This window comes from Oryctolagus cuniculus, chromosome 8 (genome assembly GCF_964237555.1).
Source record: "Oryctolagus cuniculus chromosome 8, mOryCun1.1, whole genome shotgun sequence".
Classification (NCBI taxonomy): domain Eukaryota; kingdom Metazoa; phylum Chordata; class Mammalia; order Lagomorpha; family Leporidae; genus Oryctolagus; species Oryctolagus cuniculus.
This window is the reverse complement of record NC_091439.1, coordinates 16,349,809-16,370,141: the sequence shown is the minus strand read 5'-3', so window position 1 is coordinate 16,370,141 and position 20,333 is coordinate 16,349,809. Positions and strand designations below refer to the sequence as shown.

The 20,333-nt window shown below is 40.7% G+C and overlaps 1 protein-coding gene across 7 annotated transcripts in view; it reads right to left on the bottom strand.

Moving 5' to 3' along the window:
• NR3C2 (nuclear receptor subfamily 3 group C member 2) overlaps positions 1 to 20,333 on the bottom strand; it is a 375,527-nt gene that overhangs the window by 259,892 nt on the left and 95,302 nt on the right. The gene's annotated exons all lie outside the window — the stretch shown is intronic.

Here is a 20,333-nt window from a genome sequence, read left to right as displayed (position 1 = left end):
ATATTAGCTAATTAATCCTAATGAAAGCCTCACAATACACGCGGGGTCACATTCACTCTCAATAGGCATTTATCAAGTAGGCCTCTGGCTCCTACACATCATGAATTACAGCCTGAGATCCACAGCCGGCCCATCTGAAGTCCTAATGAAATAGCAAGCTCCATTTGATCTATTTATAGCCCACTGTTTCCTGGGGTTCCATTAGGCCATTGCTTTGCCCTTCAATTGCACCGCATCCCAGAAAACAGCCCTCTTTGTGTGACAAGCAGGGACCACCTCATTTAGTCACCAAAGACAGTCTTTTTAGGCCTTATTAATGCAACTTTTCTGATTTTAGCAAGTACAGATTGAAGACTAAGCCACATGTTTTCCCTTTTTTAAGCTTTAACCTCTACGTACGTGTTAGGTACTCATGGGTGACACCCTATAACTCTTATTCTCTTACTTGACTTTATTTTCAAAGGTTCACATGGTATCTAAATTTCATACATACATTCTCCAAAATTGGCCCCCCAAAAATACTTCTAACTGTAACCTGTAGCATTTATCAAGATTCCTAACAAATGCAAAAGGAAAAAGTGCGTCATTCTGATAAAGTCATACCTGGAAGTCTTTGGAATTTTCCCCTTATGTGAGAAAAGCAGCTCGTGGGATAAAGGGAATCCTAACATGAATATGAAAAAAAATTGTCCCAAACATGAAAAGAATCAGCAGAGCAAGGTTTAGGAAAATCCTCTAAGAGGACTCTAGTCAGCAATCAATGATGCGGTGGAATAAAGAGGGGCAGCGGCTTTCTCATTTAAATGTGAGGTGTCACATCACATTTGAAGACCAAGGTCCCTCTCCCCATTCAACAAAGACCTGGAAACTGGGAATCTTCCAGAAAGAAAGTTACATACACGATATAGTTACAAAGTTTCAAAGTAATAGTTGAAACCCAAGTTTTTCTTCCATCCTTATGCAAAAATTCTCTAGGACCCGTGAGACTCAGCCCTTTCTGCCAAAGTACTTTGGTTTTAGAAAGGGAAAGAAGAAGATAACTAGCTTCCTAGTGAGAAAGGAATAGTGACTTGCAAAGGGCAGTGAGAGCATCTGCAGGTTCTGGGCCTCCACAGCAGGGAAACACAGCGGGTAGGGAGAGGTCATACAATAGCTTCCAAATGGCCGGCGCCGCGGCTCACTAGGCTAATCCTCCACCTAGTGGCGCCGGCACACCGGGTTCTAGTCCAGGTCGGGGCTCTGGCTTCTGTCCCGGTTGCCCCTCTTCCAGGCCAGCTCTCTGCTATGGCCCAGGAGTGCAGTGGAGGATGGCCCAAGTGCTTGGGCCCTGCACCCCATGGGAGACCAGGAGAAGCACCTGGCTCCTGCCATCGGATCAGCGCGGTGCGCCGGCCGCAGCGCGCCAGCCGTGGCGGCCATTGGAGGGTGAACCAACGGCAAAGGAAGACCTTTCTCTCTGTCTCTCTGTCTACTCTGCCTGTCAAAAACAAACAAACAAACAAAAAATAGCCTCCAAATGTCTGACCTTGTCACACACAAAACACTGTTTCTTAGTTACTACTAAGTGCAGCTCTCAACTCTCACCCTAGGGCTTATCTACTTTTCCTCTTAGCTCTACCATAAAGTTAGAGAGGTGCAGTAAGACTATCTGCTTTGTCATGGTTTAAAACAAAATCCTAGGGGAGGCCATGGTAGCACAAGGAATTTAAACTGCTGCTTAGGACACAGCTCATCCACATCCAATACCTGAGTGCCGGTTTGAGTCCCAGCTACTCTGCTTCCAATCTAGCATCCTGCTAATGCATACTGTTGGCGGCAGCAGATGATGGCTCAAATGCGTAGGTCCCTGCCACCCATGTGGAAGATCCAAGTGGAGTTCCTGGCTCCTGGCTTTGGCCTGGCCCAGTCCTGGTTGTAGCAGGTGTTTGAGGAGTAAAGCAGCAGACAGAAGATTGATCTCTCTCTCTCTCACCCTGTCTTTCAAACAAATAAGAACGAGTATTTTAAAATATTTTTAAAAAATCCTAAAAGTTTAATAGCTTCTAGGTGTGTCAGAAAAATCTTTAGCATGTTGGCTTGGAAAGATTTTTGTAAGTCTCAATAAAACCAGAAATCATAAAGTTTGATAGCTATTATTACTTTGAAAAAAAATCAATTTACAAATCTAAATAGCATGAGTGTGGGGGCCAGTTCCATGGCTCACTTGGTTAATCCTCTGCCTGCGGCGCTGGCATCCCATATGGGCACCAGGTTCTAGTCCCGGTTGCTCCTCTTCCAGTCCAGCTCTCTGCTGTGGCCTGGGAGGGCAGTGGAGGATGGCCCAAGTGCTTGGGCCCCTGCACCCGCATGGGAGACCAGGAAGAAGCTCCTAGCTTTGGATCGGTGCAGCGGGGGCCTTAGCAGCCATTTGGAGAGTGAACTAATGGAAGGAAGACCTTTCTCTCTGTCTCTCTCTCTCTGTCTATAACTCTACCTGTCAAATAAAAAAAAATAGCATAAGTGCAACATATCTTTATAAAACTATACAAAAAAGGTAAATGCTGTGGTGATGAACATACTAAAATCTTGGAATTAAGTTAATGAATTTATCTAAACAAGATAAAGGAAGAAAAGAAAGCTAGCTATATCCTCAGTAAATGATAATCTTGGTGGGGCTGGCGCTGTGGCACAGCCAACATCACATATGGGTGCTGGTTCTGGTCCCAGCTGCTCTGCTTCCAATCCAGCTCTCTGCTATGGCCTGGGAAAGCAGTGGAAGATGGCCCAAGTCCTTGGGCCCCTGCACCCATGTGGGAGACCGGAAGAAGCTCCTGGCTTCAGATCGGCGCAGCTTTGGCCCTTACTGCCATCTGGGGAGTGATCCAGCAGATGGAAGACCTCTCTCTCTCTGTCTCTACCTCTCTCTGTAACTCTCTTTCAAATAAATAAATTTTAAAAAAATCTTTAAAAAAAGATAATCATGACAAAAAAAAGCTGCAAATAAAAATAACTACTTCACTTATTTAGTCCAAGATTATAGTATTTGCAATGATCACGGCCACTGGTAAAACAAATAGATTCAATGTTTTGGGAAGCTATATTTTTCAAATGTTTTAAAATTCAAACCATTATAACCTTTGATGCAGAATGCCACTGGGCACATCCTGTTTTCTTAATACTTAGGTGACATGAATATGAATGCACACACCCTCCCATTCATCAGGTTTGGGAGCATACACACAAACATTGATTCAGTGGCTATAGTTCTCTCTCAGGGCTTTGTTTGCTTTTTGTGTCAAAATGCCCTGTACACCCAAATGGCTATCAGATTGTTCTTAGTATACACATGTCTATAGCAAAACACCTTTGTCAGGGCATCACAGCAAGACCAGGGAGATGCTGTCATTTGACCCTAGAGGCCTGACTCTCTCTCTGGGATGCTGCTGTCCCCTAGGGCACACAGTGCAGTGGAAAGTTAGAGAACCATGGGGTATAGGTAGCACGTCTTTGAGGGATATCAGTTTTATTCAGTTTGGGAGAACATTTTAATTTTCTTCCAAAGCGTTGTTTTGGAGTACATGTTATGTTTAGACTCAAGGGTATAAATATTCAAATCATCTTACTTTCCTTTATGTTCTACCTTTGTGTGTTTTTAATTAAAAAAAAAAAAACCTCATGGTAACAAACAAACAAAACAACCCCACCACCTTTATATGTCATAACAACCAGAAAAGTTAACATTTTGTTAGTGTCCCTTTCTTAGTGAAAGACTGATTTTTCAACTGGCACACTGCTATCTACCTAAAGGAATTCATTTCCCAATATCCTTTTCAGCTAGATGTGAGCATGTGACCCTGTTCTAACCAATGACATTAAGCTGAATCTAATTCTAACAGATATACACTTAGGAAAAGCAAGGAAATATTTGTGTGAGAATTGTTGCAAAGTAAACCAGACAGTTTTTTCTTCAAGAACAGACTATGTCCATAACTCTTCCCACTGGATCAGTCCTGGCCCACCAGACACAAAAAGGTGGAATTAGTCATTTCAAGGCCAGTTTTAGGAAGCCCACACAAATAGCTGTCTTTGAAAAATGGATGAAAACCACATTCTTCTCCTTTTGATTACATACTGATTATATTTCTGTTCAGCTGAGAATATGGCTTGATGATTAAAAAGCAACAACTATTGAAGAAACAGAGTGCACACAAAACAAGGTGAAAATGCAACAACTGGTAGTCATCGAGTGCCACAACTGACCTGAAAAGTGATCTCTGTTAAATATGAGTGGGAATAAGAGAGCGAGGAGATGTATAATTTGGGACATGCTCAAGCTGACTTGCCTCAAGTGGTGGAGTTAGAAATGTGCCAGGGGATTCCAATACAATCCCATCAAAGTGGCATGCACCAATGCCATCTCACTAATCCAAGTGATCAATTTCAGGTCACAATAGATCATAATGATAGGTCTAAGAGTCAAAGGGATCACATAAACAAGACTAGTGTCTGCTAATACTAACTGCTGGAATAAAAAAGGGAGAGAACGATCCAACATGGGAAGCGGGATACATAGCAGACTCATAGAATGGCAGATGTCCTAAATAGCACTCTGGCCTCAGAACCAGCCCTTAAGGCATGCGGATCTGGCTGAAAAGCCCTTGAGAGTATTTCAGGCATGGAAAGCCAAGGCACTCTGGCCAAAAAACAAACAAACAAAACAAAAACACCAAACAAACCTAAATGAAAGATCTCTGTGAGATCCCAGTGGAAAGAATGGGCCATCAAAGAAGGAGGTACCTTTCTGTGAAGGGAGGAGAGAACTTCTACTTTGACTATGGCCTTGTCAAAATAAGATCAATGGCCTTGGCAACTCATGACTAGAGCCTGGGGAGATTGCTGATGCCTTAAACAAGAGTGTCAATTTGTTAAGTCAACAACAGGAGTCACTGTGCACTTACTCCTCATGTAGGACTTCTGTTCTTAATGTGTAGTTCAATGTGAATTAATGCTATGATTAGTGCTGAAGCAGTATTTTGCACTTTGTGTTCTGTGTGGGTGCAAACTGATGAACTCTTTACTTAATATATATGAAATTGATATTCTGTATATAAAATAATTGAAAACGAATCTTGATGTGAATGGAATGGGAGAGGGAGCAGGAGATGGGAGGGAAGTTATGGGGGGGGGAAGCCATTGTAATCCATAAACTGTACTTTGGAAATTTATATCTACTAAATAAAAGTTAAAAAATAAGACTGAAAATGATGTCACCGTTGTCTGAGAGGGGATGGTTGGCAAACTACAGTATGCCACAGTAGCATGACACAACTGTGACTGCAGAACGGAGGAGGCCACTGGTTTTTGGTTTGTGACCCTCCACTATCTGCTCTCTCCCCAGAGGCCAGGCATGGTGTGTGCCTCTCCGCCTCAGGTGAAGGTATCACAGAGACCAGTGGGAAACAGGGCTTAGAGCACACTGACTTCCTGGTAATTAGAAGATAGCTTCTGGAAGCCTGTGCCCAGAGAGGGGATTAGGCCAGGTGTTCCTGTGGGTGGCAAGGGAGGAGTGAGGCATGCCTGTGAGAGCTGCAGATGATGATAGCACAAAAGAGGTCTGTCTAAGCTAAGAAAAGGGCTGGCCTGGGAGAGTGGGTGGCATGCCGGCTCCACAGTCTATGCAGGGACTGCCCCAAGCAAGCGGGGCCACAGCCCCAACAGGATCATGCTCAGTGGGGCCCTGAAGGGATACAGGCACCAAATTCTGAAATTCTGGTGGCTTGGATAAGAGGACCCACAGCTGGCAGACCTCGACTCACCTGCCCACACACCAGGGCATTTTCGCAAGGTTCCAGGAGGAGGAACCTACAGCTGAGAAAACGAATTTCTTCCTAACACGACAGGCTTAGAAGAAACAAAGTATAGGTCTCTTGAGCACTCTAATTTGCAGATTAATAATAATATATAATCTAGCCATTAAAATGATAGTATCATTATATCAGAAAGTTTTTATAATATTATGGACAAAATAGAAAAATATATGAAAACAGGATCTCTCTCTCACATGCACACCACATACACACACGCACACACACACATTATTTCGAAGCACATAGGAAAAAAAAGGATGTCAGGAAATATATCAAAATGCTGCTGTTTCCTCTTTTTTCAATGGCATTGGAAGAGGAATATTATTTCCTTTTTCTACAGTATGGTTACAATTAAAAGTGGAAAAACAATTCCAATGAACGCATATGATTAGAATCCTTGAAACCTAAGTCAGGTTGATTTTTGCTCTTGTGGCCTTCTGCTTTCAAGGCATCCCCTCGACACAGCACTTGAATCTTAGTGATTGCTTAGCTGTATTTCAGGGATGCGCAATACAAAGTGGAAGGAAGAGGAGGAAAGGGTCTTTTTTGTTAATATTTTATATTTGGCTTCAAATATACAGGTATTAATAATTGGAATTTGATGTTGGTGAGTTTAAACATATCTGTTTGGGTAAAGCATTCAATTTGTTCTGAAAAAGTCTTGGTTTCAGTATTGGGTAAATATTTAGGTTTGACTACCTACTCTTTTGACTACTGAAAGCAAAATCAACGCTAAAAATGCTTCTTTGGATGATCAGAAACATGAGAGTACTTAAAAAAAACTTTGTAGAAAATGGAATTAAAAGATGAGTTTATTTGGTTGTAAAATGTTTTTGACATCTGTGCTTGTGAGGGGTCTTCAAAAAGTTCTTGTAAAACGCCTACTATGAAAATAAAGTATGCACGGGTTTCAACAATTTTGCACCAAAGCAAACTTATTTTTAATTCCATTTTCCACAAACTTTTTGCTCTATCTTCCCTTATGTTACATTTCCAAAATTAAGCTAACCTGCTTGGACAACAAAAATCAGAATTCTCACTAACACACTTATAATGCAATAGCTGCAATATACAAAACGAACATTAATTTTTTTTGTTTTTGTTTGGAAAGGGAAGGAAATGAAGGAAGGGGTGTTTCTCCTTTTGATTTTGAAGAAGTGGCACAGTGGGGTGGTGAAGAGCTCAATTTTTATGGGGTGTCTCATCAGCTTTGTGATTCAGCGTCAGTTTTATAAACTGCACCCCTCCTCTTTCCCTACCTGTGGCACTGGGATTATACAAAAAGTGGCTTCTCTAAAGGTTTGTGAGGACGAAATGCTATCTGTGAGTATACAGGCACACAGCGAGCACAGCACAGGGCTCTTCCATCACCATCACCATCAGCTTCACAATCATCTGGATTTGTTCTCAAGAAGGAAGGTGACCCTTAATCCTGGACATTGGCAAAACTACAGTATAAATCACCAAACTCACTTTCCCGTTAGATATTCCAGTTGTTCCTACAGTGTCAGTAACCTCCTAAGAAGAAAATACACTTTAAGACTTGTTCCTCTTTACTAGACTACAATATTTCATATCCAACTAATCAAGAAAGAAAAGTTAAGTGGGAAATTAAGCAGGTCCATTGCTCCATAAATTACATCTGTAATATCAAAATTATTAAATTCAGACAACTCCTTTATAGACTAATCAAAATATGATTTTAACAATTATGTTTTTTTAAAAAAAGATAATCACAATGTTTTTATTTTTAAATAAAAGAAGATGGAATCTTACTATGCACTTTGCTAGTTGTGTGCAAAAGCTTTCTTGTGACTTATCTAGAATTAGCATATTCATATAAAAATCAAAGTCAGAAATCCAGGGTTTATAGGGGATCAGCAGAGAAAACAAAGGAGGGGAGCCATCAGTGGAGGACTGGCACACTCTGAGGGTGACAACACCCAATACCTGGTCTCTGCACAAAGGAGCAACAGGAATGGGGCAACTGCAGACCCCCGGAGACAGGGGCCTACCAGGAGAGGGCACCTGCTCTGGGCAACAGGAACTCAAATCCAGGAATGCCAGGCAGTCTGATCCCCACCTCCTCCCACCCCCAAAGAACCAGAAATAACTATGTTAAGACTTTGGGACTGATTTAATTAAACACAAAATGTAGAAGGCAGACAAAGCACATGTCAGGGCCAAATGCTGGTGTGTCACCTATGACGGAAGTGTCCCAATCTCTTAAAACACTGTCAGTAACATCACTTTTGGTATGTTTAAAATTGGGGGAAAAATGTTGTTTAATCTCTGGTAGTATATATACCAAGATATATTTGAATATATCCAGTTATTTTAAGTCAATAAAAAGTGCCTGCAAACTAGAAAAGCAGCTCACATTTCTGTAATCAAGATCTCTCCAAATGCTGCTGATTTGCAACCCAGTCAAAGCCAGGGGAACAGCCAAAGGACTTCCAAGCAGAACACACTGTGGTCATAATGTCACACATTGGATTTCCATGGAAGCCTCTGCTGCCCCTTTCTAACTTGTCTCCCTCTGGCTTTACATGTTTTGTAATCAACTTGAAGGAATTGTGCAGGTGCTGAAGAAGGTCCCACTGGCAACAGGAGACTTAGTAGTAAGAGAGAGATGGCAGGAAGACCGAGGGAGTGACCAGGAGTCAAGTGTCAGGGGGCTCAGGACTTCTGTGAGGGCCCCTGTGGTCCATTCGGGCTTACAGAGCTCACTGTATTGACTGGCACTTTACCAAAGGGTCCTTACTTCTCTCCCCAGCACAGCAGCTGAAACACGTACCGTGAGTATTACACAAGCCCAACGCACTGCGATCATGGCCCTGGGTTCCAGGACAGAGGTCGGTAATGCCCAGCATTCTATTTCAGAAACATGGCTGTTTAATTCAACAAACATTCATTGGAAATCTATTAGGTGCCAGGCCCGGGGCCGTTATAAACACTTACTAAGAAATGACCTAAAAAGCTGTTGTTTTCCTATAGGTTAAGGCTAAATCTCTGCAGTGCCTTACCACTCTGAAGTCAGCCTGTGCTTTGCCCCTAAGGGCTACACATTCAAGCTGTCCAGAAAATTGCATCTGAACTCTCACATTTCCTAAAACAAAACCTTGTTCACCTTTAACTCAGAATTGTGACTGTAGATAAGTCATTTGAGAAAACAAACCCTCTGATATTTTTGTGTGCTGAGGGATTTTTACTACGAATGGATTGGTCAATTTTGTTCCAACAGTCATTCAAATAATGTTTACCCAGTAGCTGTGATCAAGACGTTTCTGTATGAGGACTAGGTTTAAATGCTGACTCTGTCATCAGTGATGGCACGTTCCGGAGAAAGACAAGAATGCAGGGAGCAGCAATTAACCTCCAGCTCAACACATACATGCTTTGTTCTGCTGAACTTCTAGTGAGTTCACACTTGAGAGCTGATGCTGTATGAGTTGTTGTTGTTGTTGTTATTTGGCTGCAGTTATTTATTTCTATGAGATACATAATTTCTGGGGCCGGTGTCATGGGGGTAGTCGGTTAAGCTGTCACCTGCAATCCATACATATCCTGGCTGCTCCACTTCTGGTCCAGCTCTGTGCTAATGAGCCTGGGAAGGTAGAGTAGGGTAGCTCAAGTCCTTGGGCCCCTGAACCCATGTGGGAGACCCAGATGAAGCTCTTGGCTCTTGGCCTGGCCCAGCCCTGGCTGTTGTGGCCATTTGCAGGAGAGAACCACTAGATGGAAGCCCTCTCTGACTTTCCTTCTCTCTCTGTAACTCTGCTTTTCAAACAAACAAACAAATCTTTCTAAAAGATTTGTAATTTCAAAGACTACAGAAAATGAGCTATTCAAAATTTTAAGCAAAACATTTCAGTAGCTGACTTTTTAAATAAATTATTGAATCATTCACCACTCAATATTATATAAATTCTTTTGCATTTTAAACTGTTGCACTTTTTAATTTTTTAACTCCAAAGGCTGAGTTTTAAAATAAAGTATATATTAATACGAGGAAAACCTATATTTCTTAGGTCAATCAGAACAACTCCAAGTTTGGTGTTCAGGAGCCTAAGAGCAAAGATCATAGAGCATACGTTCCCTGAAGAGTCTGCTTTGCGACCTATGCCAGGAGCCATGGAGAGTGGAGTGTGAGCGTCCAGGGAGGGGGTGAGTTAGTCACAACAGCTAAGTAAGTCATCACCCAGGAGGCCAGAATCCCATGGGAGTGTCTCTGCTGGAGTGAAAGGCAGCAGTAGTAGTGTATTTTCTTCTAAGGTGGGTATTGACACTGTAGGAACAACTGGAATATCTAATGGGAAAGTGAGTTTTGTGATGTACACTGTAGTTTTGCCACTGTCCAGGATTAAGGGTCACCTTCCCACTTGAGAACAAATCCAGATGAACATGAAGGTGATGGTGATGGTGATGGTGATAGTGATGGTGATGGTGTTGAGTTCCAGGCTCCTGAGTTCAACCTGATCTAGCACTGGCTGTCATGGGAAATGAACCAGCAAATGGAAACTGTCTCTCTTGTCTCTCTGTTTTTCAAATACAATGAAAATAAATAGATAAAACTTTTTAAAAAGAAAATTGCAATTCATGTGAGGAATGAAACAGACAACTTGAAGCTCAGAAAGTGAGAGAGGAGAACAGCTTGTAAGAAAATCCATTGTATCGTTTCCATCATGGCTACCTAAGAGCACCACCGAGCAAAGGTTGAAGGGTTAGAAGCACAATGGAAACTCCTCTGTTGGGAGTACCATGCATGGATTGTGACAGGTATCAAGTGGCACCAAGTAAAACAACTCTGAGAATGCACCTGTATTTCACACCTGGTGAGGCCCCAGTTGGCTGATCCATAATAAAGCCCCTTGTGAGCTAAGCTGAGCTCTCCCTATAATCCTTTCCCACATATCTCAACCTGCTGTGGGGATTTTCTTAAACTGCTATTAGCAGTGACTAAAACTCCTAATCCCCTGCTATGCCTTTATTATTAACACATACAATTATCATGCTCTAGCATTAAAGAACTGTGAAAAACTTTATCTGATTTCTAAATCTCACCTTGTTTTTTTCCTAAGAATAACTGAGATTTTCACAGAATTACTATTTCCGCCATTCTGTCTGTATTTTTACTGGAAATTACTGTAGTTGTAAGGTTAATAATTGACATCTCCTACAGGGTAAGGGGAGCTTCAAAGTCTCTGGAATGAAGCCACTGCTAATGCAACTCCTTCAGATATCAAGGAATCTTTCTTCAGTTCATTAAAGACAAAAGCATATTTTCAGCCCATTCCTGGAAAAGCATAACCCACTCGGAGATCTGGTTGCTGGATGCAGAATGGAATTCATCTGACTTTACAGTAATTATAAAATCAACTATCAAGGCATCTTTTCCCTAATCATACTTTGGAAAGATTACTAAGAAGCCCAAACCCTTGAAATGACAAAGCAAGGATATGTACTCCTCACTCTGGCTGCTAAGGACTCTGAGGCCACAATGGATATGTCTTGCTGTGCCATGTAAAGTCTCATATCCCCACCTCCTCTCTCCACTCCTTCAGCCCTTGTTATTCTATCTGAAGTTCGTCAGTTTCTGTGCCATTGGAAGAGAATTGTTAAGTAAGAAATAATTAGATCCTTCGGGCTGAACTCGGGCTGCCTCCACCTCACCGAGTGAAGCATCAGTGCCTGCTGCCTGCTGTAGAGGAATTCTTTTAATTTTTTTTTTACCCCACCTCAACCTCCATGAGAAAGAGTTTCCAACACTGACTGCCCTGTTTTCCCCAAGCACTTACTCTCATTGGCACACTTTGGGTTCCCCAGGATCTTAGTGAGCTCATTATTTCTAATTCTTGATGTTTGAGGAAGGGTTGCATGATACAAAACCTGGTTTCTCATAATATTTGTAGACAATTCCAAGCTTTTAGAAAATAGGACAAGAACATCCAATAAATGTGAAATAAAAATAAAATGTGTGAGAAAAGGTAAAGTCAGATTAAGGAGCAAACATCACTCAGTGACATAAACCTATGCATACAATCGTACTCCCTCCAAAAAAAAAATCACACAAGAAAATATAATAAATACTATTATGAAGCTTGGAGATTTTAAATTTGGAGGTTAAATCCCTGGAAGACAGATTACAAGAGTGGCACTGGGTTCAGCTTAAAGATAAGGTTGGTTGCATTATTGTTTGATGAGCCTTGAAGATCATATGTAGACCTGAAGTGGAGGACAATTCCTGATGGAGCTTTAAGTTAACTGCTGAATCCCACAGAGACATAAACTGTATCTAGAGAAAGTACCACAGTCTGTGTTTGATTCAAAACTGTACCAAGCACAGTTCTGAAGGCCTTTTTCTTTTTTCTAGGGTTGTCTTTAATAAGGAAAAGAAACTTTCAACAAATTTTTCTCTTAAAGTGTCACAAAAGGCCATTTGTAGGTTTATAATTTCAGAAATATTGATAGCTAGAATTTTTTTGAAACTTCCTGAAAATACTCAGATGTATTTATACTCAGTTCAATCACAGTATTATTCTATAGAATAAACTTTTAAACATTCAGGGGCCAGCACTAAGGCATAGATGGTTAAACCTCTGCTTGCAGTGTTGACATCCCATACTGGAGCCAGTTTAAGTCCCAGCTGCTCCACTTCCAATCCAGTTCCTGCTAATGTGCCTTGGGCCCCTGTACCCACAAGGGAGACCTGGAAGCAGCTCCGGACTCCTGGCTTCAGCCTTGTTAGCTCTTACCATTGCAGCCATTTGGGAAGCAAACCAGCAGATGGAAGATCTATTGATTTCCCCCACACTTCTGTGTCTCTGCCTTTCAAATAAATAAGTAAATCTTAAAAAAAAAAACTTTTAAACATTCAATAAATAATCTCAACTTGCTTGCTTTGTTTCTTGCTTCTAAATACTGTAAATGGCTAGATTCCAGAGAGTAGTTATCCTCAAATGTCTTCCAATAATGCCTGCCAGATTCTGTGGTTCAGAAGTAATTTAAAAGTAGAAATGTGCAACAAATGAGATCTAGAGGAAAACACTGGATGTTTTATCACTAGAAAAATCATTATTTTTCAGGGAGAAACAGTACATACATACACATATATATGAATGCATACACACAGATCCACAAAAGACAGAAAATGAAAAATGAATTGAAACATTTTATTCCCATTATAGACAAACTGGCCAGAGTAGAAAAGATATAAATCACTGCATTTTTCAATAAAAATGAAATTCATGATGCAATTATTAATCAGATTCAACAATGACACTAAAGTACTTATCATATGCGGTTTGTTTTTTGGAGGGGAGGGAGGCAATATTTTAAAGTTTAGAAACCACCTTCTTATGTAAGACATACTTTCTACATTTAACAAAACACTTTTTAAATAATGAGTGGTTTAAAAGAAGAAATACTCATCTAGTTACTGAGTTTTTCAACACTTGGTATTCAAGCCTTGGCTGAGATGGTCCAAAGGTAATTCATGTGCTGGGTAAAGGTTAATTAAACCTAGAGACTTCAACACTGTGTGCTTGGTGGATTTATTCATCCATTCATCCTTCCAAATATTCACGAAATGTTACTTAAAGGCCAAGTATCTTACTACACACTACACATACAGAAGAGCAAGGGACAGATCCATTCCTTGCCTTTCCAGAGCTTATATCCCAGCAAGCAGACAAAATACGAGGGTTTACAATCATGTCGAGATCTACATGGGACACAAGCAGAGAAACCTTGGCCTGGGGCAGTGATAGACTTCTCTACTGAAATCATCCGAGGGACAAAATCAACTTGGCTATACAAGGAGAGGACAGAACACTCTGGGCAGGTAACAGTGGGAGAGAGAAGTGAAGGGAAGATGGGATGGCTACAACGAAGACAGAAGGAAAGGAAGGCAGGAAAGTGACCTTGACGGACATGAGGCATGGATGGATTTTAGCCTGAGGGCAAGGGGACCAAAAGTGTTTCAGATTCCAGATGTTTTTCAGATTTGGGGAATATTTGCATATACAAAATGAGATATCTCAGGGATGGGCTCCAAGTCGAAACATAAAATTCATCTATATTTCATACATACCTTGTATACAAAGCTGGAAGGTAATTTTATACTTTATTCTTAATGCACTTATGCTTTAACTGAAACTCATCACATGAGGTCAGGTGCGGAATTATCCACTTGTATTGTCATGTCAGTGTTCAAAAAGTTCCAGATTTCAACAAATTTTGGTTCTCAGATTTTTGGATTAGGGGTGGTTAACCTGTATTAAAATCATGCACAGGGGTAGGAGTTGCGGTGCAACAGGTTAAAGCCACTACTTGCAACACCCACATCCCATAACAGAGTGCAAATTTGAATCTTGGCTACTCTGATTTCAATCCAGCTCCCCGGTGATGCAACCCCTATGAGGCAGCAGAGGACGGCTCAAGTCCTTGGGCCCCTGCTACCCACATGAACAGTTAGGATGAAGTTCCAGGCTCCTGGCTTCATCCTGGCTCAGCCTTGGCTGTTGTATCCACTTGGGGAATAAGACATCTCTCTTTTGCTCTGTACTTCAAGTAAATAAAAATAAATAAATAAAAATGTTTAAAACTCATACAGAAATTGTGGACAACACTGTGCCATGGCAAGGATGCAACTAGGAAGCCCCTATAGGAAATGACAGTGAAGCAGCCCAAGGAACTGGCTCAGTAAGCAATCTCAAGATATTTGGTTGTAATACAAGATAGGATTGGATGCGTGGGTGAGGGAGAGATCAGTGTCAAAGAAAACACACAGCATCTGCCATGGACAATTTAGTAGATAAAAGTGTCTTCATGGAATACACTAAGAAGCAGAGCAAGATGGCAAAGGGAAGCGAAGATATGTCTAGTTAGACAGGCTGAGTCTGAAACACTTCCTAAGCAAATGGCTAACAGATCCAGAACTCTGGGAAAATCAGTAAAGACAAAGAATTGGTATTTATCAGTATGTGGGTCTATAAAGAACCACTATGGTAGCCACCAACATGCGGCTGTGGAGCACCTTGGCAGGGTGTGGCTGGGCAAACTGAGCTGTGCCACACTTCTGCACACAATGCATGCTAGATTTCAAATTGGTATGAGCAATGAATTTAAGATCTTCAGAATTTTTATACTGATAATGCATGGAAATCCAATTTTTGATGTATCTGGTTAAATATAACTCATTATAAAACTTGATTTCTCCTGCATCTTTTTACTTTTGTAATGTGGTTACAAGAAAATTTAAACGTACATATCAGGTTTGCACTGTGAATCACATTATGTTTCTATGGGATAGTGCTGATGGGACAGTAAGAGAAGTCTGGAAGAGTACCAAAAAAAAAAAAAAAAAAAAGATAATTTAGGCTCTGACAGAACTGTGGAGTTCAACACATGTGGGTTGGAGAAGCAGGAGCTGAACACATGAATAAGCAGGTTCAGCCAGACTATGTGGAAACAGCAGAAGACAGGAAAAACTCCACACAGCCAGCGAAGGGACAACAGGGTCAAGCTCTGCAGGGAGGCAAACTAAGAAAAGGACAGCAAAGCATTTATTTGAACTTGAACACAGGTAGAAGCATAAATGGCTTCCAAAATAGCTATTTCTGAAAAACCACAATTAGATTACTGTAATTTAATTTCCTGTGTTGTATGTATATTTCACTACAAATTTCCAAATTCATGTCGTGTTGCCTTTCAACTGACCTATTATTTTAAATCAGTTTCTTTTACCTTATATTAAGCCATGCTTCTTACCACCACCCCAGAAATGCTCCTCAAGTATAAATTGCTAATAAATATCACGACCCAAACCAAAGAACAGGAAAACACTGTCTTTAAACTATATATATTTTCATATATTGTTTTTGTGGGGTCCTAAGTGTTTACTACTACAGAAAGCTCATTTATATAATCTCTCAAATCTTAAAATTCTAAAATTATGTTGATTACTTATTTATTTTCATTCATTTGGAAGGCAGAGACAGGGATTTCCCACCCACTGGTGCTGGCCCAGTCTGAAGCCAGGGGCCTGGAACTCAACCTGAGTCTCCTGGCAGGATCCCATGGACCTGATCCATCACTGCTGCCTCCAGGATGCACCTGTCAGGAAGCTGGAAGCTGGAGCAGAGCTGGGACTGAAACCTAGGAACTCCCAATTGGGATGCGCACGTCACAAATGCATCTTAACCAATGCACAAAATGTCTACCCCCAAATCCTAAAGTTATTTATGTACATCATTATTAATTTTCTTATAATTCTTCATCTCATCCTCAATAAAATCTGTTCTTTCAAGATACAGCAGCCTCACTGAATGTATCCACTATGTGCCCAACATGGGCACATTGTTTCCCTACCAACTTTCCTTAAGCATTTATTCAAGGAATGCTTGAGAGTTCATTTTGTGTCCCACCTGGGATGCAGCATGACCAAAGCCAAGTCTCTGCTCTCCCGATTACAAACTGGCAGCACAATCATCAACAGCACGGTGTCATAGCACTAACAACCACCTCTACCAACAGCGATTCATGTGGCTTACAGCTGCCCATGGCCACACCCATGAGTTCTTCCCACTGAGGACTTCATCTGACGCTCATGACAAACTCCTGAGTTAGGTCATTCTTGTGCATCTACTTTCAAGTGACATCAAGGCAAAGTAGAAGTAAGAGATATCTCACAAGCTACATGGTTTCCAAGTGCCTTAATCAGGATTACAAATTCTCCCAGCATCACGCACCTCTCCTTGACTTGACTTCCCTGAGTGTTTCTGAAGAGAAGAACAGGCGCATGCACAGCTCCCGTTACTCTTGCTGGGCCTCAAGACACACTCTTTTGGTGAAACCGAATCACTTGGTCGATATCTGAGTTACATTCCCCATGAGCTGTGTCAGCCATGAACCAACTGTACATTCTGTCTGGTCCTCCAAGAGCAGCATCTGCCATGGTGGTGATTTACACAGTATGATTCATGACAGACTCCCCTGTTCTAGACACTCTATGAATGCAGTGATTCTATTTTTCATTCATTCATTCATTTATTTGAGAGACAGAGGAGAGAAACAGAACTTTCCCATTACTTCTATTTCCCATTAGACAATTTTTCATTGTTTGCTACCTTTTCTCAAGTTACCCAGAAAAGTGCAAACAGAAAGGTTTATGACTTGTTGTTTTTGGAATCAATCAACACTACAGCATATCGCCTCCACGATAAAGTTTTGAGGCCAAGGGAAAATGTCTGGAGAAAGAAACAATAGATGGATGTAAAACTGAGGAAAAGTGCAATCAAGGTTCCTATTATACAAATGGCAATATAAACCAGGCAGATCCCAAATTACAATGTAGTTTTCTTTCCTGAAGACAAGTACCTTATTACAAATAAGAAACATGTACTGATTGTCAAGGATTAGAGATAGTATTGTCCTAAGTGGTTTACCTTGTTATATTATTGATCCTCAGTAGCTCCACAGGCCAGGGAATTGGGCATCATCTACATCTTACAGCTGACAACATTAACACTGACAAAGGTTAAATTTCCCGAGCCAAGGTATACAACTGCAAAGTACAGAAGAAGGCCCATTTGACTCCAAAGTTAGTGCCCTTACCTGCTGATCCCTATGAAATCAACTGTATACTGAACTTCTGCTACTAAGTATGGGAATTTCTGAGAAATCTGGGGTGGTAGGATTGGAACTAATGGGAATATGTTCATAATATATGAACAAGATATTTGACATGTATTTAGATAGATAAGATCAATTACGTACCATGTGTTTTTGAAGTAACTTGTACTTATACATTCATGGAAAGAGGCCAAAGGTTTAGAAATATGCCTAAAAGGCTGTTTTCTTTTCATTTCTTTCCAAATACCCTGACTTAGGCCATATTTTCTCCAACTACTAGAGTAGCCATCTAACCAATCCCCTCAAACTTTTTTCACAAAGCCACCATAGTATAATACCTATAACACAAATTGAAATATGCTCTTCCCTTACTTTTAGGACACACTCCAAGGTCACTGGCAAGGGACACCCTAAGAGAGCTCTCGGTGGCTTGCACCTGTGACAGGTGTCCTTAAATGACTGAGACCTCAAGGCCAAGAAACAAGATTAATAGTTCCATAAATGCTTATTGAGATGAATTAATAGCCTTAAACTTGACCCAAACATCCTATCATTCTGTTGTTCTCCTTCATATTTTATTCTTTTTATGCCACCTTGGGAGAATAACATTGTACTGTACATACCTCTGAAGGGGAAAACATCAAACGTGCTGTGGTAGGTGTTCAAGAAAAGCTAACTGATGGCAAAAATAAAATTCTCAGTCAGCCTCATATGTTCATGTTTAAAAAGCAGCGCAGATGCAATTCAAACTTTCTGTTCAGGATGAATCTCATATCCAAGGCTAACTTGTCTTTTCTGATAGCTTTGGCCTCTTTCTTCTTTCTGGTAATTCCCCGTCTTTCCACGGATGCCCCATTCCACCTTTGTCAGCACTGGGACAGTGAGCAAAGTACTACAGAGACCACAGCAATACAGACCACTATGTGGACCACAGTGTAGTAACTGCCTGGGTTTAGTTGCCGATGACCTTAGAGTGGGACAAGGGTGGTGTCTTCCCAGGACAGGTGGGCAGGTGATCAGTCAATGCTTGTTGAGTAAATGAGTGAATACAAGAGCAAAGAAATGGATGCACAGGGACAAACTCTGAGCCCAGCTCTCCTCTGTCACAAAAAAGGGTGCCAGCGGCCTTCACGGCCCCATAGAATGCATTCTCATAATCCAGTCTCCATTCTAATCTTGTGCCTTGGCTTGTCATCTACTGTAAGATGTGTTTCCTCAGCATAAACTCTGGATACTGAAAGGGGGGATGAATATTGAGGCTGAAAAACAAGGACTTTCGGAATCTTAAACTTAAATAACCATTGAAATACAGATGATTTCATTCCCCGACTTGCTGGAGGGAGGAAGTTAGATCTCTTCCTTTGGTGACTTTTAAACCAGGGAACTGTCTTTCTGAAACATTGGTCCTAAGAAAACAGTACCCTACCATCTGCCCAGCATTGAACCATTCGCAAATATTTTTCTGATTTCTCTCTCAATTTTTGGAAGTCATCTTGAGAAGAGATAATTTGTGTGGTAAAATTTACAGGGTGTTACTTTAACTTTACTTTTAAGGTCACTCGAGTACTTGTTTTCTCTTTCCTCTATTAATGAAAATAATAAATCTTAACTCTATGTAGAACACCAGCAATATATATCTTTGTTCATTGAGCCAAAATGATGCTTGGCATCTTTGTGGTTCTGTCTGGCCAATTGCAAACCACATGGTGATTCACGGCAGGCTGCTGCTCAAATGCAACCAAAAGGCCCTACCCACTCCCCTGCTGCATCAGCTGGCTGTTGGGAAAAGATGAGAAGCATGAGCATTCGAATACTGATCTCTGTGTTCATCTTATTCTTAAAACTGGCCAAGTTCAAGATTCAACAGCCACCTCTTCCCTTCCCAGTGAACCCAGTAGACAAACTATAGAGTTCTGAGAGTTCTAAAGTCAAATTTAAATAAACAGGAAATTCTAAACAATTAGTTCTGGATCTTTTAATGTACACACATGTAAATAATCTGAACATTACTCACAAAACAAACCCCTTAAGAACAATCTTCTATAATATGATTTGAAAAGGTCACTAAGAAGCTACTTAACACCTTTTCCAAAATAATAAGAAATATAAAGTCAAACAGTGAATGAACATGAATGAGAACAGCAGATGTGACAAAGCAGACCTTAACATTTGCAAAAACACCTCAAACACAGTCTTCATAGATCACAGACAGCAAGAGTGAGGCACTTAACTGTAACGCAATGCATCCTTTTAAATAAAGCTGTAGAATCTTATCTTTCTGCTTAAATAAGTCTGATCTCAAAATGCTCCCAAGATAGGATTAATTCAGATACTGTATTTTAATATTTATTTATGTCTGCTTTACTTCAAAAAACGTGAGGATGCTTACAATAAAAACTCTACAGTTAATTCCAAAAGCCTGATAAAATATACAACTGAAATACAAATATATTTTCATTAATTCATTTTAATTTTTAAATTATGTAAATCCAAGAGTCTATGCTGAATTTACAATTTGTCAAAACCACCCTAAAAAACAGCTTGTCTAGTAGCAGACTGTTTAAATATATAAACATGAGATAGTTATATATACATGTTCTACATTTACGTTTAGTCATATAATATACAAAGGAGTACTTCAAGAAGTTCATGGAAAATGCACATTATCTCTTTTTATTTTATTTTATTTGAAAGACAGAGTTACAGAGAGAGGTAGAGACAGAGAGAGTTCTTCCATCCGCTGGTTCACTCCCCAGATAGCCGCAACAGCGGGAGCTGCGTTGATCCAAAGCCAGGAGCCAGGAGCCAGGAGCTTCCTCCAGGTCTCCCACATGGGTGCAGGGGCCATTTTCT